Genomic DNA, 20,808 nt, shown 5'->3' on the forward strand with positions numbered 1-20,808 from the left:
TTATTTTTAAAATAATCGAAACACTAATTCAGGATTCAACACTAATTAGTTGTACTAGTCAAACTCATGCTTGACTTTTAAAGTGCAAAACAAATAAAATTATTTTGATATGAAATTTTGGTTATATCACTGATATTTTTGTATATATCTATTAACATCCATACGGGTGGATCGTTGAGAAATATGACTATTTTTCGGGTTTCGGGTCATTTTCAAAAGAAGTGAATTAGATAAAATTCTGTTTTTTAAATAATTTTAAAATTAATAAGTTATAACATTAATATTATATTAGAAAAGCAATTATAGAATAATTAAATTACTGAGAGCGGCAAAATGACCGCCCTTTTACCCAAAATAATTCCAATATATCTTCTCGTATCTTCTTTTTAATAGACTAACCCTATATCTCTCGCTCTCTCTGGGAAAGAAAAATAAGTGCGGTGATAAACTAGGGTTTCGGCTGCTCCTTCAGTAAAGGGGGTTCAGGGCTTCCATTTGTTAGCTTCTATTTTCAGATTTGATTGAGGGCTTATATCTTCATTGTATGTATGTTTTTCTCTCAGTTACGGGGTTTGATTTAGGTATCCGTCTCTCTCTCATCTCGATTTGTATATATATTCCACCTTTCTACAAATCACTACTTCAATCATCTCAAACAACTTCAAATATTCATCCACACACCATTAAAATTCATCAAAAAGGGTCAAAGAATCACCCAATGGATTCCGCAAATCAAGTAGGTACAGCCTCGCCGGCGATCACCGCCGAAACATTCACCGGAACTCTAGGCCGTCACCTAGCTCGCCGACTAATCCAAATCGGAGTAAAAGACGTGTTCTCAGTTCCGTAAGTGCTCCTTCAATTCACTACCAACAGAGGATTTTTTTTGTTATTTTTTTTGGTATTTGTTTGATTTGTAACAACATATGATGTTCCTAAATTGGTGGAGAAATTGTGTATATGTATTTGAGAAATTGGTTGAGCAAATACAATGTCCTGTTTTCGGTTTCTATTTCTATCAGCATTGCTATGTCATGTATTTTCGGTTTCTATTTCTTGTGGATTACAATGCATATAGAGTCTTACGTATTTCCTCCGTCAAGGCATGCGACATAACTAGTAAAACAAAGAATGAAGTGAGTTTTTAATTTTGTAAAACTTTTTTCTGTACACGCTTTGATTTCGACACTCAGCATTTGTATAAACAAATTTAATCATCTCCTTTTTCCTTAACTTTTTTTGTCACTGCAACATAAAGTTATATAGTTTGTTTTAGTATTCTATTTTGTTTGTTGTATTTGATCTGAGCTGTGATGTATTTCTTGCTTTCGTTCAGTCTAGTAACATGTGTGTGTTTTTGTGTGTGTTTGTATCTTTTTGTTAAAATGTAAACTAATGAAGGCTAATACTACCTAAAAACTGCTGATTTGTATATCTGATCACTCTGTTTTGCAGTAGTAATTTAGGTGGTTTGTGGCTAGTAGTAGCAGACTTAGTGGGTTGGAGGGGCCCTTCAGGCCGGCTGATTCTTATTTATTAAAGCCTTGGGCCCATAATCATGTGAAATGTAATTAGGTTTATTGCAATTAGATCTTTAAGTTTTTGGAAGGATTCAAGACAATGTAATGGTTGTATCTGCTTTATTCTCTTTAACATTATTACTTATGCATGTTCTAGTTTTCCTTTATATAATGTAGTATTCTCAAAAATCATATTCACCTCCAAATTGGTTAGTGTGACATTCTATTATCATCTCGTCCCTTGTTATTCTGGTCTTTTTTTGAGTTTAAGTAGCTTTTATTAATGTATGTGATGTTACGTTGAGCACTCTTTTCTCTTGAGTAGATAAGATGAAGTTTAGATATATATCTTTGATTTTCTTTTGTTCAAATAGCTGACTAGTTCTGTGATCATTTCATATTTTTAACTTATTTTTATCCATTTCAGGTTATGTACAGACCTGTTAGGGATTTAAAAGGAATTCCTAGTGCCAAGTCTTTAGTAGTGTGCTTGAATAGATACCAGCGCCAATATCGAGATGACATTATGATCTGGAGCTACTATTATGACTAAATTGTAAATTGATTACATTAGTATCAAAGAAAGAGTAGAGCAGCTACATTATATAGGAATGTTTGACTATGTTCTCTCTGACAGGACTCTCGTACTTCTGGAATTGTTTTAGAAGTCTTCGATACTGTCTTCAACAACAAATTCTATCACAGTCATCTTGATGATCTTAGTAAGTTGACATAAATACTATTTTTTTTCTGGGTTTATCACTTTGATGCGTTGCAAAATAATCACCTTTTCTTTTTCTCATTTACAGTTTTGTCTTGTTACAGCAAAATCAACTCTTCATCCATAGTTGCAGCTGCTTCCATTGTTGCACGATCACTATACATACTTGCCAGCGACAACAAGGAGTTGAGTCCTTCGGCTCTGAGTTCTGTCACAGTGAATACGTCTTTAGTTGAAGAACTATTGGGTTGCTTATTATCATGTGATCCTGGATTATCATGTGATCTGGTGAAGCAGTGATTTTACCCACCAGTTCTTGCCCCAGCCATTATGTTGGCATCATCTTGGAGGAACCATCTTCAACCCCATATCTTGGTTATGTTGGTGATGTTCCAAGGTTCGTGTGGAATTTTCTGGCAGACAAGACATCCTTTCCGTCAAAAAATGATAGTTCAGTCTGTCCGAAAGATTTTAGAAATACAAGTGAATCATGCATAAGAGCAGAGACAGATGGGAAGGGAGTATGTGTGATTACTACAACAAGGTATCATCTTAGCAGCACTACATAAAATATCAATGTAAGGGTATCTTAGCTACTGCAACCTTACTGCGGTGATCATTGTTTAATTGCTGACCTTTATGTAGAATTAGAAAATTTTATGATAGAAATGAAATGTAAATTTGTTGTTGAATGCTTTTGTGTCCAACCAAGTTTATTAGATATTATATAATTACATGTTCAGGTTGTGGTTGAAGTTCGTTGTGGAACAAGGATTCTTTCCATATTTTGTGCCCATGCCGGTCCTAGACGAGTAAGAACTTCTGTTTGTATTTTTCATTCAGCTACTCTGTTGATCAATTCAAATATACGCACACAATGCACCTGCACATGTGCATAAATTATAAAGATGTGTAGTAAACTAGTGTAACTTTAGCACTTACATAATTTGGGTATCATTTGTAGGAGGTTTGCCTTTCCAATATTAATGTGCAAATGCAAATGGTTTGCAAGATGATTGTGAACTCAAGTTGCAAAAAATGATAGGATGGAACTTGGGCCTTTTCACAAAACAGGAGCAAATTAGATTAGGCAGGAGAATTTACAATTCTGTATTATATACCCAAAGGTTAAATATTATTATAGAAGTTGAGTAGCTAAGAGAATATTTATGTAAATTATTGTATTTTTAAGTTATGATTTGTATAATTGTGTGCATAATTGCTTGTTATAAAATTCAAATTTTAATTTTTTGTTGAATTGGGATACAATTGTATTTAGATTGGAATTGCAGATTGAATAGGTTTAGAATTTATTTTGAAAGCTGAAATAGCTGGAACCAGAAAAGCAGAAAGATGCATGCTTTTAGAGAATAAAACTTATGACGGAAATTCTGGGTTATTTACAACAGGTTGTTCATAATTGTTTTAGTAATTTATTAAAGGTGGGTCCCAAAAGATTTAAAGTGACTATTTTTTCCGTCGGAAGTTAACAACATACGACGATTATTTTCGTCGTAAGTTGATTTATTATTAAATTGTTAATGTGGGCCCAGGTTCACCAACTTACGACGCAATTTTATCTTGTGACGAAAAAACGAACTTACTACTCGACCAAAAATGACGATTTTTTTCCGTCGTAAATGGCTCAATTACGACGATTTCAGTTCAAAAAAACTGTCGTAAATGGCTAGATTTCTTGTAGTGTATGAAGATAGTCAAAGATGTTGAAATAGAGTAGTGAAGGAGCATAGTATTAGACTTGATAGGTTTTTTTATTATCTTGTCTTATTACTATGTAATCTTGGTGATATATAAAGCAAGAGTAGCAAGTAGAACAACAACCAGACTAAGCAAATATTTTCTCATAGAAACAATTGTAAGCTGAATTCTTTAGAATTTCTCTGTAAGTTTAGTTGTTCTTATTTGTAAGTAGCTGTGAGGTATTCAAGCTTCACAGAGTTCTCTCGATATATATATATATATCTCTGGTGGATACTTTCAAATCCACCAGAAAATTTTAAAGACTTGTATTTTTATTACATTGTGTTTTGATTCATTTGTAACTTGTCATTCCGCACTTTGCAAATCAAAACACTTACATATATATATATATATATATATATATTAAGTTAGAACATTTTATAATCCAGAAAAAGCTTCAAAAATTCCATTCAACCCCCTTTTTTTATTCTTGTTGCATTGTTAGGGACTAACAATCTTCCCTTTTCTCAGCATTACAAGTCACCAATAATTCTCCAAAGTCTTGAGTTGGGTTATTCTTATTTACCTCTTTTTTACTACTCATAACTTTATAATTTGAAAGCTCAAATGGTAAATATACACAAATTGAGCGTTCATGCTATATCTTATGTATATTTTCCCTCCCACTCTGCATTCCGCATGTACACGATTAGCTCTAATCTATTAGTTTTATTTGTATGCTTCTACATGCACTTTGAAAGACAATCATTTTTTTGATGCAAGATAATAAATAGTTTATGGATTAGTCATTAATTGATGTGACATATTTAGTTGAAATTACACTCTGTTTAACGTGTTTGCTAGACATTTCAATTCCCTACATTTTCATATTTAGTTGAAATATTTCGTTCACCAATAAAATAACATAATTTTTTGATCATCTATCCCACATATAATTATTGTAGATTATTTTAATTATTACTATTATTATTTTATTATTATTCTTAATATTGTTATTATTATTATAGTTATTATTATTATATTACTATTATTATTATTATTACTATTATTATTATTATTATTATTATCATGTTGACCTATTATTTTATAATATCTGAGATTTTTATATTAAATTATTTTGTATTTTATATATTGATATTAACTGTTCTTGTATATCTTGTATGTTCATCGTCATGTAGTCCAAGATGCCACTTACAAAATCTGTGATGCGTATACGGAAAACACATTTTTAATTGCATTACGGATAACTAGATCTTGATCTGTAATAATTGCACCTACCAATTTTCAAATAATCAAATAAAAGTCTCTTCACGCTCATCCGCCAAAAGGGCACAACCAAACAAAGTGGATTGCATATGATAATTTACACTCCTAAATGGTGCAAACGGCATTGAAAAACTATTAGTTCTGTAAGTCATGTCAAACACAACAATATCGCTAAATAACATATATGAATTCCTCGCTCTTCCATCTTGTGCTTGTCCCACCAAAAACTTTTTTATAACTACACCGCACTTTCTCCCAATGTTACTTTTTCGCCAAATTCACAGATGATCACTAACTTGTTGTAGAGTAATTTTATTCGAGAAATTTTAGCCAGCCCAGTTCCACATATATGAGATTCTTCTATGATCATCTTGGTCTGTTCTTGGTGACATAATTTATGATGTGAACACAAATGCACCTTCTTTTTTAGAGAATTAATCATTGGATGTGTATGGGTTTTATAAAAACTGCTAATGCACAAAATTCCTGCATTAGTTTGATGAATATTCATATGAGCCTTACAAAATTCTCTTGTTTCTCTTTTTCGTTTTACTTCCCTCCCCAACTCTGGTTTATCAGGGCTTTTAAAGCCCTCTTTGTTATACACAAAATATCTCTTTATAACTGTACCATCTTTAGATTTAGTAGATGAATATTTTCGTGTAGCAAATCCTTGTTTCAAAGCAAAAAACTTATAAAACTCGTAAGCTACTTCACTAGTAAGAAATTCCTTACCAATTTGAGGCACTTATGTATCAACATGACAGCCTTCATGGGTTGTAGAATCTGGTTCCTCAATAGAGTTGTGTGATTCATCTTCATAATCTTCATAATCTGATAACTGATGTTTTTCCTCATGCTCGTATATACACGGAATATGTTCATCATTCTCCATTGATTTAAAGCAAAAAATCCTTATTTTGGGATTGGACTAAGACATGGCTGGTGAATTTGGATTTTAAGGGAGTAAGGTTTTGGATTTTAAGGGAGGGAGAGACATAAGGTTAGAGACGTGTTTATGAATTAATTGATGATGAAACACATGTATATACAGAAAGACCTCCTATTTTTATAACCTAGGGGACAATCCTGAGGTTGTCCTCAGGCCCGTTTTCTCTTGTATATAATCCTTAATAGTTTAGTTTTTCTCTTTGTACACTGACTCTCCTACTAGTCCGTTCTACTTCGTTCTATATTTTATAATATTACATGCATGTTTTACTCTATGACTTATATATACAATTAAATGCTCCCCTGTTTCATATATATATGTTTTGACACTCCTAATTTCTTTTCTTGCTATTTAAGTGTATGTGTCATCGTTAAAGGTCTTGCCTATCATTAAACACCTTATTTTACTTGTCATTTTATATGTGTTTATAAGTTTTTTTTATCTATCTCCTAAATTTGGTAATTATTTTCTAATGTAATCACATCATCAAATTTAATTATTAATTTCACATGAGTTATGTCATAGTATTTTGTAAGTAAATATTTGTGTGTAATTACATTTAATGTGAGATAGTTCTTTTTACAAATGTATATTCATATTTTTATGTTGTAAATAATTAAAAATAGTTTTTGCATATTGAGAAAATTTGAATTTGCTGGCATTAGTTTTAGACCGGAAATCACATGGTATACTTGTTGTTAAGATACTTTACACCTTTTCTCTCTCACTAAATGATTTATGCACTTGTCCCTCATGTACTATTATGATTATGATTATTATTATTATTATTATTATTATTATTTTTTTTTTATAATAATAATAATTATTTTTATATTTATTATTTTTATTTTTATTATTATTATATTTCAGGAATAATGTGATTATGTAAATATTGTTTTTTTAATAAGTAATATATTTTTTTTGTACAGAAGTATATGCTAGTATTTATAAGTCCAAGAAGTTTACTTACATTGTTTATTTATTTATTTGTCCCTTGTTGTCAGCATGAACACTTAGCATAATTGTTGTATAATTTTATCATTAGCTTACCTTTGCACTAAAAATATGTGTCTGACACATGACTATGCCCTCATTTCATGTACATGTCATTTTTAAAATAATTGGTATTAGATATTCATTATATTTAACTTCATATATTTAAATTAGGATTTATTTGGCACTTATATTTGGATTCATTGAAGTGACTGAGGAAAGTTAACTCTTCACACTTTACTTTATTTTGAAATATTTAAAATATTTTTGCACTGCTTTTATATAAAAAATTATGGATCAAGTATAGTGTTTTAGATACAAGAATTTCCTCTGACTTATGAACCAATTATTAATTGCTTATAGTTTCCGAACTAGTCTTTCATACCTTAATATAACACCTTGGTAATGGCGCATTATTGACAAGAATTTATGAACTTTTGATATTGTGGCCTTACTTAGCTGTGAATTAAGTTATATTTTATGTCATATGGATTTTAGCATAATAATTTAAAATTAATATACTTGATCCACTAGAATTGTTTTCTTGCTAGGCTTTTTGGCTCATTACTTACAAAAATTTTAGCTGCTTAGCTTTTGGCAAAAGGTGGACTTGATTTGATCTTGCCAATAATGTTTCACCCATTATGTTTGTATTGGAGCGGTCTGAAGACTGTTCTAAGCATGAATCAAATTTGTAGTTTTAGTTTGATATTTAAGTATAATTTACTATCTAAAAAAAGTAGGGTATTAGAGTGGGTATTGAGAGCCTATTTGTTATTCAGAGCCTAGGTTACCTTCTTGTAGACTAAGCTTGAGCTGTGAGTGGTGTGGCTTGAGCTGTGAGTGGTGTGGCTTGACCTGAGTTATGAGGTATGACCATGGGGTGGCCCTGTGAGTAGCCAGGCTTGACCTCAGTTATGAGGTATGAGCATGCAGTGGCGTGTGAGTTTAGCTGGGTGTGTTATAAAAAAACTACTTCTATTTTTTATTTGTGTTTCTTGACACTAAAATATTTTTGGTATATTTAAATATGTTTTGCTTGTTTAAATTTTGGCACCAAATTTTTTTTAAGATTGGTAGAATGTAATATCAGAGATTTGTATATTAAAATATTTTATATTTTATATAGTGATATTAACTATTCATGTAAATTATAAAATTTATTTGATAGAGTTATATGTTTTGAACATTAAAATAGTTACATTAAAATATAATAATTATCTTTTGTTTTAATATTTAAGTTTGTTGTTATTAGCCTCTAAAAATTAGGAGTGCTCATAAGACGTGTTCACAATGGGTACGAATTTCAAATAGTGGGTGGAGTACAAACACTAAATCATGAAATAGGTTCAACCAATAGTTCTATATAATCCTTACTAGTTTTATTTTTCTCTTTGTAAGGTGACTCTCCAAATAGATATGTTCAACTTCATTCTATATTTCATAATACTACTTGCATTTTCACTCTTTGACTTGTATATACAATTAAGTGCTCCCATGTTTCATGTATATATGTCTATCCATTCTATTTAAGTCTATGTTCCATAGTTAAAGGCTTTGCCTATCATTAAATACCTTATTTTACTTGTTATTTTATAGGTGTTTATTAGTTTTGTTTTGTATGTGCTAGTTCTGTTAATTATTTTCTAATGTAATCACATCAACAAATTTTAATTATTAATTTTACATGAGTTATGTCATAGTATTTTGTAGGTAAATATTTGTGTGTAATTACATTTTATGCAAGGTAAACATGAGATAGTTCTTTCTGCAAATGTATATTCATATTTTTACATTATAAATAATTAAAAATAATTTTTGCATATTATTAAAATTTGAATTTGCTAGAGTGGTATACTTAATGTTAAGATACTTTACACCTTTTCTCTCTCACTAAATAATTTATGCACTTGTCCGCCATGTATTATTGTAATTTTTACTATTATTATTATTATCATTATTATTATTATTATTATTATTATTATTTTTATATTTCTTGAATAATGTGATTATGTAAATATTATATTTTTGATAAGTAATCTATTTTTTTGAATACATAAATATATGCTAATATTCATAAGTCCAAGAAGTTTTCTTACATGTTTTATTTATTTAATTTTCCCTTATTGTGGGGAGGAACAATTAGTATAACTGTTGTATAATTTTATCAACAGCTCACCATTGCACTGAGAATATATGTGTGGACACAGTTACTATGCCCTCATCTTATATACATGTCACTTTTAAAATAATTGGTATTAGATAAATTATATTTTGCTTCATCTATTTATATTAGGATTATTTGACATTATATATGGATTCATTAAAGTGAGTGAGGCTTAACACTTTACTTTATTTTAAAATCTTCAAAACATTTTTGGGCATATAGCTCCAGACACTACAAAAAAACAAGGCTAAATACAACCGCACAAATACAACCGACATCAAATTCAACCGTTTTCGGTTGAAATTAAGGGCGCGGCTAAATACAACCGCATGCGGTCGTATTTAAATACGATCATATTTACGCGGTTGAATTTAGTACTAATTACAACCGAATAAATACAACCGTATATATATACAACCGTATACGGTTGAGTTTAGGCATGCTCCTAAATTCAACCGTATTCGGTTGAATTTAGCCTTACTAATTACAATCGAATAAATACAACCATATTTATATACAACCGTATACGGTTGAGTTTAGACGTGCTCCTAAATTCAACTGCATTCGGTCGAATTTAGCCTTGCCAAAAAATGGAGGGAATTTTCCCGCCAACGAATTTTGTACTAAATTCAACCGATTTCGGTCAAATTATTTTTAAAAATGGCGAAAAAAATTTGAAAAAAAATATAGAATAAAATTTACACGAAATTTATATTTTAGTTCTTGCAAAAAAGATTATTATGGTAGTTAGATATTTATCGTTCAATTAATAATTATAGTTTGAGTTTCAATTTGTTTTGTATTTGTTTTAAATTATAATCCAACCATACGGATATGAAAATTGTCAAAAAAAAAAGTTCACGGAAAAATGTAAGTAATTTAAAAATTTAAATTTTAACTATTTTCACATCCGTACGGTTGGATCATTCATTAATATTTTTAAAAATATCGAAACATCAATATGGGATTAAACACTAGTTACAAGTACTAGTCAAACTACTCTTTGACTATTAAAAAGACAAACCAAATATATTTATTTTTTTATAAAATTTTTGTCATATCACTAAAATATACAGATCTTCACATATGTACGGTTGGATCATTCATTAATATTTTTAAAAATATCGAAACATCAATATGGGATTAAAAACTAGTTAAAAGTACCGGTCAAATTACTAGTTGATTGTTAAAAAAGCAAACCAAATATATTTATTTTTTTCTAAAATTTTTGTCATATCACTAAAATATATAGATCTTGACATCCGTATGTTTGGATCATTCATTAGTATTTTTAAAAATATCGAAATATCAATATGAGATTAAACACTAGTTAGAAGTACTGGTCAAACTACTCTTTGACTATTAAAATGGCAAACCAAATATATTTATTTTTTTCTAAATTTTTTGTCATATCACTAAAATATACAGATCTTCACATCCGTACGGTTGGATCATTCATTAATATTTTTAAAAATATCGAAACATCAATATGGGATTAAAAACTAGTTAAAAGTACTGGTCAAATTACTAGTTGATTGTTAAAAAAGCAAACCAAATATATTTATTTTTTTCTAAAATTTTTGTCATATCACTAAAATATATAGATCTTGACATCCGTATGTATAACTTATTTTGAAAATTTTCTTTTTCTGAATAATAGTTTAAACATTTAATATTTATTCAGAAGAAAAAAATTTGAAAAATAATTTATGTACTATTTTCTTTTTTGTCATATCACTAAAATACACAGATTTTAACATCCGTATGGTTGGATCATTCAAAAATATGTTTTAAAAAATCGAAATTTAAATATGGGATTAAACACTAGTTAGAAGTACTGGTCATAAAATCAATCAAAATTATAATTTCAATATTTTTTATTAAAATAATTATTTTTTAAAATAAAATATAAAATTATAATATTTTAAGAAAAAGATTAACAAATTACAATTTTTTTTAGAAATGAATTATAATCCTAAATTATACCGCAAACTATTTTTGGTGGTTTTTATGTTAAATCAACCAAAATCATCATTCCATTTTTTTAGTATAATAAGTAGTTAAAATATATTTTAATATTTTATAACAATATATTATTTTATAATCAAATGATTAAATAATCATAGTATTATAATTTTAATTTTCATAATGTAAAACTAAGTGGAACAAATATAAAATCACACTCCTAAATACAACCGATGAAAGTTAAATTTAATGCCATGTCAGCGATCCGCGTGATTTAGATCCAACGCACCAAATTGACCCTTTTAAAAAATAATCTAACGGTTAGTTTTGCATTCTATAAAAATAAAACTATATATTAAAATAAACCCCAAACCACCCCCCAGCTCCCCCCCACCCGTCACCCCCATCCCATCTGTCACTTTTTCCCCTGCTCCCCCTCCCATCCCCTGCCTCTTTCTTCATTCTTTTTTTTACAGCTAACTTCTTTCTTTTTCCGGCCAACCTCCTTTTCTTCATTTAACAACCGCATTTTGTGAATGGAAATACAGAGAGCTGCATAGAGTACCGTTCTATAAACCAGAAGAAAAAAAAGGAAGATTGATTAGAGTTGAGAGTCTTATTGCAGATGTTAGAAAATATTGGATGATGGTTCAGACAGGGAACCCTCAGTTTGTTTTGGCGCTGCTGTAGGAGTTGTCTGCCTCTTTGCAGCTGTCATATTAGCTGAAGCAGAAATTAGATTGTTTTTCAAGGCTGGAGTCAATTGGTATGTTAGCAGCTCGAGTTACAAGTATTCAACACTTGCAACTCTTGGAATTCAATCTGTCGGGGTGATTGTTGGTACTATTGGACCGACATTTAGGTGCTTTATTGGCACAAATTACAAATACTCGCAGAAAGCAAGTATCAATAATTTACGAAGAGAATTTATAATAGAGAGTTACTGGATACAAGGGCTAAAAGATTGGAGAGAGAAACCTATGGATATAAGGATTCATAGTCGCAAACTTAGGAAGGTTTTGCAAGTTTCTAAGAATGTGACAGTGAGTGTCTGCTTTGCAATTCAGATATTCATTCTTTTAGCAAGCAAAACGGTCCGGGTCATGTCCATTTTATGCTTAAGACCGGTTCTTTCGTGTTGCTACTACTGCAAACAGTTGAAGAGAAAACTCATTTCTGAACACACTGATTTTAATAATGGGAAGTCACCAAAAGTAGGCTTTGCCGCAGAGATAGAACTTGGACGTTACGTGTTGTTGCTTGAAGGTGAAGAAGAATTACCAACAAGAATATTGCATCGTATTTCCAAATATGTTGCTCGTTAATTCAACTGCATTCAGTTGAATTTAGAACAATATTTTCAACCATATACGGTCGAATTTATATTTTAGGCGGACTTTTCAATTTTTTTTAAAAAAATTCAAATTTTTGGGCGGGATTTTCAAATTTTAGGTGAAAAACAAATTCGACCGTTTTTGGTCGAATTTAAGAAACAAATTCGACTGAAAACGGTCGAATTTAAGAAACAAATTCGACCATTTTCGGTCGAATTTAGCCGCTCCATATACTAAATATGACCGATTTACTAAATATTACTCGAGCATTTACAACCGGTCCAAAATCTGGTTGTATTTAGCTAGATACGACCGGATCCGGTTGTATTTAGCTAAATACAACCGGTTTTTGGGCGGTTGTATTTAGCCGTTTTTTTTGTAGTGAGAACTAGGCTTTGATATGCACACTTATGATACTTTATTAAGGGGCACAGACTGAAATTATGCACTTTGATAGTGTGTCACTTGTGGCCTTAGTAAGTTGTGGAATTAGATTATGTTTTATGTCATATGGATTTTTGGATAATGATTTTGGTTTTATAAAATTAAGATACTTGATGCACTAGTGTAGAATTATTTTCTTGCTATGCTCTTTCGCTCATTACTAGATTCTTTTGGCAAACTTGATTTGAGCCTTGGTTTTGAATAATACTTTAGTGATTATATTTATATTGAAACTGTTTCTCTCAAGATTTGCTATATAATGCTATTTACGTTTAGGATTAAAAAATTGTGTAGGCAAGCATGAATCAAATTTGTAGTTTTAGTTTGATATTTAAGTATAATTTAGTGTCTAAAAATAGTAGGGTATTAGAGTGGGTATTGAGAGCCTAGTTGTTATTCAAAGCCTAGGTTAGCTTCTTATAGACTGGGCTTGACCCATGAGTCGTGAGCGTGCGGTAGCCCTGTGAGTCGCCAGGCTTGACCTGAGTTATGAGGGTATGAGCATGGGGCTTGACCTGAGTTATGAGGTATGAGCATGCAGTGGCGTGTAAGTTTAGCTGGGTGTGTTATAAAAAAACTACTTCTATTTTTGATTTGTGTTTCTTGACACTAAAATATTTTTGGTATATTTAAATATGTTTTGCATGTTTAAATTTAGGGACCAAATTTTTTTAAGTTGGGTAGAATGTAATATCCGAGATTTTTATATTAAAATATTTTATATTTTATATATTGATATTAACTGTTCTTCTAAATTATAAAATTTATTTGATAGAGTTATATGTTTTGAAAATTAAAATAATTACATTTGAAAATAATAATTATCTTTTGTTTTAATTTTTAAGTTTGTTGTTATTAGTGTCTAAAAAGTAGGAGTGCTCAAGGTGGGTATGAATTTCAAATAGTGGGTGGAGTACAAGCACTAAATCATGAAATAGGTTCGACCAATAGTTCTATATAATACTTACTAGTTTTATTTTTCTCTTTGTAGAGTGAGACTCTCCTAATAGGTATGTTTTACTTCATTCTATATTTTATGATATTACTTGCATTTCACTCTTTGACTTGTATATACAATTAAGTGCTCCCATGTTTCATGTATATATATCTTTTCATGTTATTTAAGTTTATGTGCCAAAGTTAAAGGTTTTGCCTACATACCTATCATTAAATACATTGTTATTTTATAGGTATTTATAAGTTTTGTTATGTATGTGCTAGTTTTGTTAATTATTTTCTAATGTAATCGGATCAACAAATTTTAATTATTAATTTTACATGAGTTATGTCATAGTATTTTGTACGTAAATATTTATGTGTAATTACATTTTATGTAAGGTAAACCTGAGATAGTTCTTTTAACAAATGTATATTCATATTTTTATGTTATAAATAATTAAAAATAATTTTTGCATATTATTAAAGTTTGAAATTTGTGGAGTGGTATACTTATGAATGTCATAGTTTAATGACCATCTATAATTTTAGTGATTATGTTTATATTGGATCTTCTTCTCTCAAGATTTGCTATATAATGCTATTTATGTTTGAGATTAAAAAATTATGTAGGTTTATTTGAGACTTATTCCAAGCATAAATAAAATTTATAGTTTTAGTTTAATATTTAAGTATAATTTATTGTCTAAAAAAAGTAGGGGTACTACATATTCAAACATAAATATAATTCAATTAAGTATCTTTTGGAGGTTTAAGTGAAATTTAAAATTATAGAACATTAACATTTATTTTTAATTATCATCAGTTATTCATTTGTTTAAATTACTAGTTTGATAGTTATAATGTATATATTCTCGTTTTAAAATTTTAAACTTACGTTAAAGACACCAAAAAAAGTTTACCACTTAATAAAATTATTATATATGCATAAATTGTATGTGTGTAATTGTATATGAATATATATGTATTAATGTTTGTATGCATATGTACATAATTACTACAAAATTATGAATGAATGAATGAATGATGAGATGAATCTCTAAATCATTTGTACTAAAAATTTTGGTTGAAAATATATATGTATTTATGATCAAATATATAATAATAAGTTAGATATATAAATATACATATGTATTTAGGCCATTGGATTAAAAGGAGTGCTCTAAGATTTCTCATGTTCTCTTAACTATAAATGCCTGCACTCACAAAGTTTATATACACCCACCTTTTTTAAGTCTAAATATGAATCCTACACAATTATCACATTAGTTTTACTTTTTTAGAGAAAACATATTAACTAAAAATTAATTTAGGAAGATAAAAAATACAAGTACGGTACAAAAAATTGAAAAACCTAAAAAATTTATAGAACACTATTAATAAAGAACACAAAAAAATATACATGACTCACACATAAAAATAGATGAGACATTAATTTTTTTTATTATTTAATAAAATTTACAAAATATAGGAAATTTTAGAATATAAAATAGTATAACATGTGACAACATCCTAAAAATGATATTAACCACACATAATAAAATTACAAAAAACAAAAATTATTTTACACAAAAAAATAATAAAAATTTATAAAACTCATTTTAAATTATATTTATAAAAAGAGTGTACATAAAATGATAGAGCACAACATAACTATATAATATAATATAACATGAGATAGAAATACATAACATATATTAAAGTTAATATACAAATACCAGATAAGGTGAAAAAAAGGCTCTTATAAAAAAACAAACAAAAATGTCAAAATTAATTTTAATCATACAATATAAACCACAAAAATCATTTTATGAGACAATTTTTTGATTTTAATGTTGTTACAACACGGTATCTAGTTACTAGAGTACCCAAATAAATAATAGGTTACTAGAGTACCAAAATAACAAATAAATAACAGGGTTACTAGAGTACCCAAATAACAGGGTTACTAGATGAGACTGAATATATTTATGAAAAAATTATTATTTATTGAATTTGGTCATATAATAATAATTTAAATGTAATATAACAATGAGGTGCATAATAACAAATTAGCATTAATAGTTGACTCAAATAGATAAATTCCTAAAATTTATTGACAAGTCTCTATACAAAAATGTGTGTATTACACTATTAGTTAACTAAATTATTAGTCATGTATTCATGTATTTGTTGTTAAGGGTTACTTATTTTAAATTAGATCTGATCATGAACTTGCTTTATAAAGCAGCACACATGTAACTTCTATTAATTAGTTATGCAAATTAAGTTATAGTTTTGTAAGGTATTTTTAAAACTGTGAAAAAATAATGGTATGTATTATTTATTAATAAATCTTACTATCATTTCTATGGTGAGTAAATATTACGTTTGTTCAAGTTTACTAATAGCTTATATTAGTTGTATAAACTACATGTGATCATGGACATGGTTCACCAGTATATTTGGCTAACTTCTCCCCAAACATATAATTATTAATTTGTTCTTTAGCTTGTTATACAAAGGGGTACAATTGTTGCATATATTGCCCATATATTTTTAGTTCTTGATTAGTAATTTCTTATTATTTACACTCTCTCTATTTTAATTATTATATATTTTTTAAATGTAATGGTGCATAGAACTATAAATTGTTACCGTTTTAGTTAAACTTTTGTGTGTATATCTCCTGATGTGAATTCTTGTTCTCTTCCCTCATGTTAAATTTATCTCTTTTTTCCCTATTCTTCCATTGGCAAATTATTATTCTTTTATACCATCTACACCTATTCATATGAATCTCTTTACTCTTTGTTTTTAATGTTTGAAATTATGAGTACCAATTCATAATCATTTTATAGGGCTGTTTAGATTTTAAATGTTCCTTATTTATCTTGTTAGTCAAATTAATAAATGGACACCATTTTTTCCTCTTTGCTTACCTTCTGTTGTGAATGTTCTATCTTCTCTCTTTTAAAAAATAAAAATATTTGTTAAATTTATAGATTACTCTTTAAAATTATTATCTTTTTCTATTAAATTGTAATCTTTGCTACCTCTATTCCTTTATTTAGAGTAAAACCAATGATGGACTTCTTAAAATTGACCGCAGTTTCCCCCACATAAGTTCATACCTACATATAATCTCTTTTTAGTCAAGGCCTCCACCTCTCATGCATGAAAGAAGAAGTAACAATCATTTAGGAACAAAAGGTGAGATATAGGGTGAGCATCACGAGCAATAACACACTCATGAATCAATAGCACTTCCTAGTTTTTCCTTACTCAACCCTCTACACATAAAAATACAAGGAAAAATAGGATCCCCTTGTTGGAGCCACAGTTGAGGAATAATCTCTCCAAAAACCTCACTATTTTACAAGAAGTTGTGAGAAATGTTAGCTTTTAATCTGAATTCTGTTGTCAATAAATAATCTGTTTTAGTTTTTTTGAAAGTCTTAGCCATTGAACTCGTTGTGTGAGACTGAGTCATGCTAGCGGTTGAGTTTTTATAGGATCGAGTGTAGTGGTAGTAGTGCTCCAGGAGTTTTCCTTTTCTGTTCCTACTTTCTAGCATTTTAACGTTTGCGAGTCTTTATATCTTTGATCAGAGTCATTAATAAACTGTGAGTCTTGGACGTGCATGTACTGTGTGTTTACGTTCTTTTCTCAGTTTTATATATTATACACTTAAAATATATATAAGATTGCAGGTAAGAATCTTATATTTGGTATTAGAGCGTGGTGCTAGGTGAATGCCAAAGTACATGCCAAAGATGACAACGTCGGATACAAGCAAAGTGAAGAATGGCTCGTTTGGACTGAATTACCCAATGCTGAAAAAAGAAAATTACACAGCTTAGGCGATGAAAATGATGGTGTTCATGCAGGCGCATGGGGTGTGGGATGCAGTGGAACCTAGCGATTCCAAGGCAACAATCGACGAGAAAGTGGATAAGGGAGAGTTGGCCATGATATACCAAGCTATACCAGAAGAAATGTTGCTCTCTCTCGCAGCAAAAAAGACATCCAAGCAGGCATGGAATGCACTCAAAATAATTTGTCAAGGAGTTGATCGTGTCAAGGAGGCCATGATACAACGATGAAGGCAGATTTTGAATCACTTAGTATGAAAGAAAGTGAGCTAGTAGATGACTTTTGTATGATGACTTTTGTATTGAAAGACGCAATGGAACTGTGGTAGAGATGGCACGTAGTTGCTTGAAAGAGATGAAGTTGCCCTCAAAGTTATGGGGAGAAGCAATTAGGCATGTTGTGTACTTGTTAAATAGATTGCCTACACGAACATTGTCCGAACAAACACCGTATGAAGCATCGTTCAAAGAAAAACCAAATATTGAACAAATTTGTGTATTTGGATGCATTGTGCACATGAGGATACCAAGTTGTCAAATGAGTAAATTGGATGACAGAAGCATAAAGGTTGTGAATCTGGGAAAAGAGCCTGGGACCAAGGCTTATCGCCTCTATGACCCAGTGAGAAATAAGGTTTATGTTAGCAGAGATGTCATTTTTGAAGAAGATAAGAAGTGGGTGTGGAGTGATAAAGGAGAAGCACAAAAGGCAGGGGAAGAAGTTACACAAGAATCAGATGGTGAGACAAAAATAGAGAATGAAGTTACGCAAGAATCACATGGTGAGACAAACACAGATATTGATTACAATTAGATCTCTACGCCAGTGCAAAGTCTTTTACAAACAGAAGTCAGAAGTGAGAATTATGATGGTAGTGAACCACCAAGAAAGTTTAGAGTTATGACAGACATTTACAACAACACAGAGGCTATAGAATTGGATGAGGAGCTTCTTTTAATGGGAGTTGACTAGCCTACAAATTACAAAAAAGACAATAAAGAGGTGGAATGGAAAAAGGCTGTGGTACGAGAAATGGATTCCATGTAAAAGAATAATACTTGGCACTTGACTGAACTTCCGAAGGGACACAAAGCTATTAGTCTTAAATGATTTATAAACTTAAATGAGATGTAGATGGTAAGATTGTAAAAAATATAAGGCAAGACTCATCGCCAAAGGTTACGTTCAAGAACAAGGAGTTGATTTCGACAAAATTTTTGCTCCGTTTACAAACATAGAGACGGTCAGCCTCCTGTTGGCCTTAGCTGCTTGGAAGAGCTGAAAAGTGCACCATCTAGATGTAAAGACAGGCTTCTTGAACAGGGAAATACATGAAGAAGTTTATGTAAGTGAGCCAGAAGGTTTTTAAAGAAAGGGAAAGGAACATCTCGTTTACAAGCTAGCAAAGGCGTTGTTCGGCTTAAGACAAGCAGCTCGTGCTTGGTATGCAAAGTTAAATAAGTGCCTGCAATGCTTGGGATTCATAAGGTGTGAACATGTTGTTTATACGAAGGAAGGCGATGATTTTCTTATTGTTGGAGTATATTTGGATAATCTTTTGATCACGGGCTCGAATAAATTAGTAATTGAAACCTTCAAGAAGCAGATGAGTAGGGTGTTTGAAATGACCGACTTGGGAGAATTAAGTTTTTACCTAGGAAATGAAGTTCAACAGGGTAATGGGTTCATAGAGCTCAAGCAAGCTGGATATGTGAAGAAGGTCCTTGAAAGAGCTAGCATGGCGAGCTGCAATATTTCAAAGAATCCCATGGATCTAAATGTGCAGATCAGTAAAGATGAAGGTGGAAAAAAGGTAATTTCTGCAGATTTTAAGAGTTTAGTGTGGTTCTTAAGATACTTGGTCCATACTGCACCAGACATTTCTTACGTTGCGGGAATGGTAAGTAGGTATATGGAACAACCTACAATCCTGCACTTCGATGTTGTAAAGCGTATACTCAGGTACATAAAAGGGACAATTCACTATGGTCTGTTATATTGAAAGGGCAACGAAAATCATTTGTTAACTGGATTCTCAGATAGTGACTTGGCACGCCATGTGGATGATAGGAAAAGTACGAGTGGCATGGTGTTTTACCTCAATGAAAGTATGATCACTTGGGTGTCTCAAAAATAAAGATGTGTGGCCTTATCCTCGTGTGAGGCAGAGTTTATGGCCGCCACTGCAACGGCATGCCAAAGTATTTGGCTTCAAAATGTCTTGTGCTAGATAATAGGTAAAAGCATTGGTTATGTGATTATCTATGTTGACAATAAATTGGCTATAGAATTGGCCAAGAATCCGGTATTCCAGGGACGCAGCAAACACATCGACATACGATGTCATTTTATCAGACAGTGCATGGAACGTGGAGAGATTATCATCAAACATATTAGTAGCGAGGTACAAAGCTGATTTCCTGACTAAGGCCCTGGTAACAGTGAAGTTTGAAAGAATGCAGAGCTTGTTGGGAGTTAAGAATCTGGTCTAAAATAATTCAGATTAAGGGGGAGAATGTTAGCTTTTAATCTGAATTTTGTTGTTAATAAATTATCTGTTTTAGTTTATCTGAAAGTCTTAACCATTAACCTAGTCGTGTCAGACTGAGTCGTGCGAGCAGTTGAGTTTTTATAGGATCGAGTCTAGTGGTAGTAGTGCTCTAGGATTTTTCCTTTTCTGTTCCTACTTTCTAGCCTTTTAATGTTTGTAAGTCTTTATATCTTTGATTAGAGTCATTAATAAACTGTGGGTCTTGGACGTGCATATACTGTGTGTTTACATTCTTTTCTCAGTTTTATTATTATACACTTAAAATTCATATAAGATTCCAGGTAAGAATCCTTGACGAAACACTTGGAACAAAAGTATTGACTTTGTTGATCCATCTTTGATAAAACCCGAACTTAATAAT

General features: G+C 30.4%; 1 long non-coding RNA gene across 2 annotated transcripts; it reads left to right on the forward strand.

The window, feature by feature from the left end:
• Positions 1 to 422: 422 nt before the first annotated feature.
• On the forward strand, positions 423 to 3,469 carry LOC141668238 (uncharacterized). Of its 2 annotated transcripts, none has more exons than XR_012552971.1 (6): positions 423 to 846; positions 1,948 to 2,076; positions 2,158 to 2,242; positions 2,330 to 2,785; positions 2,985 to 3,053; positions 3,206 to 3,469. It is a non-coding gene; the product is annotated as an uncharacterized LOC141668238 (long non-coding RNA). The 2 variants fall into 2 exon arrangements; XR_012552970.1 differs by having other exon boundaries at positions 2,346 to 2,785.
• Positions 3,470 to 20,808: the final 17,339 nt, after the last annotated feature.

Source organism: Apium graveolens, chromosome 6 (genome assembly GCF_009905375.1).
Source record: "Apium graveolens cultivar Ventura chromosome 6, ASM990537v1, whole genome shotgun sequence".
Taxonomy (NCBI): domain Eukaryota; kingdom Viridiplantae; phylum Streptophyta; class Magnoliopsida; order Apiales; family Apiaceae; genus Apium; species Apium graveolens.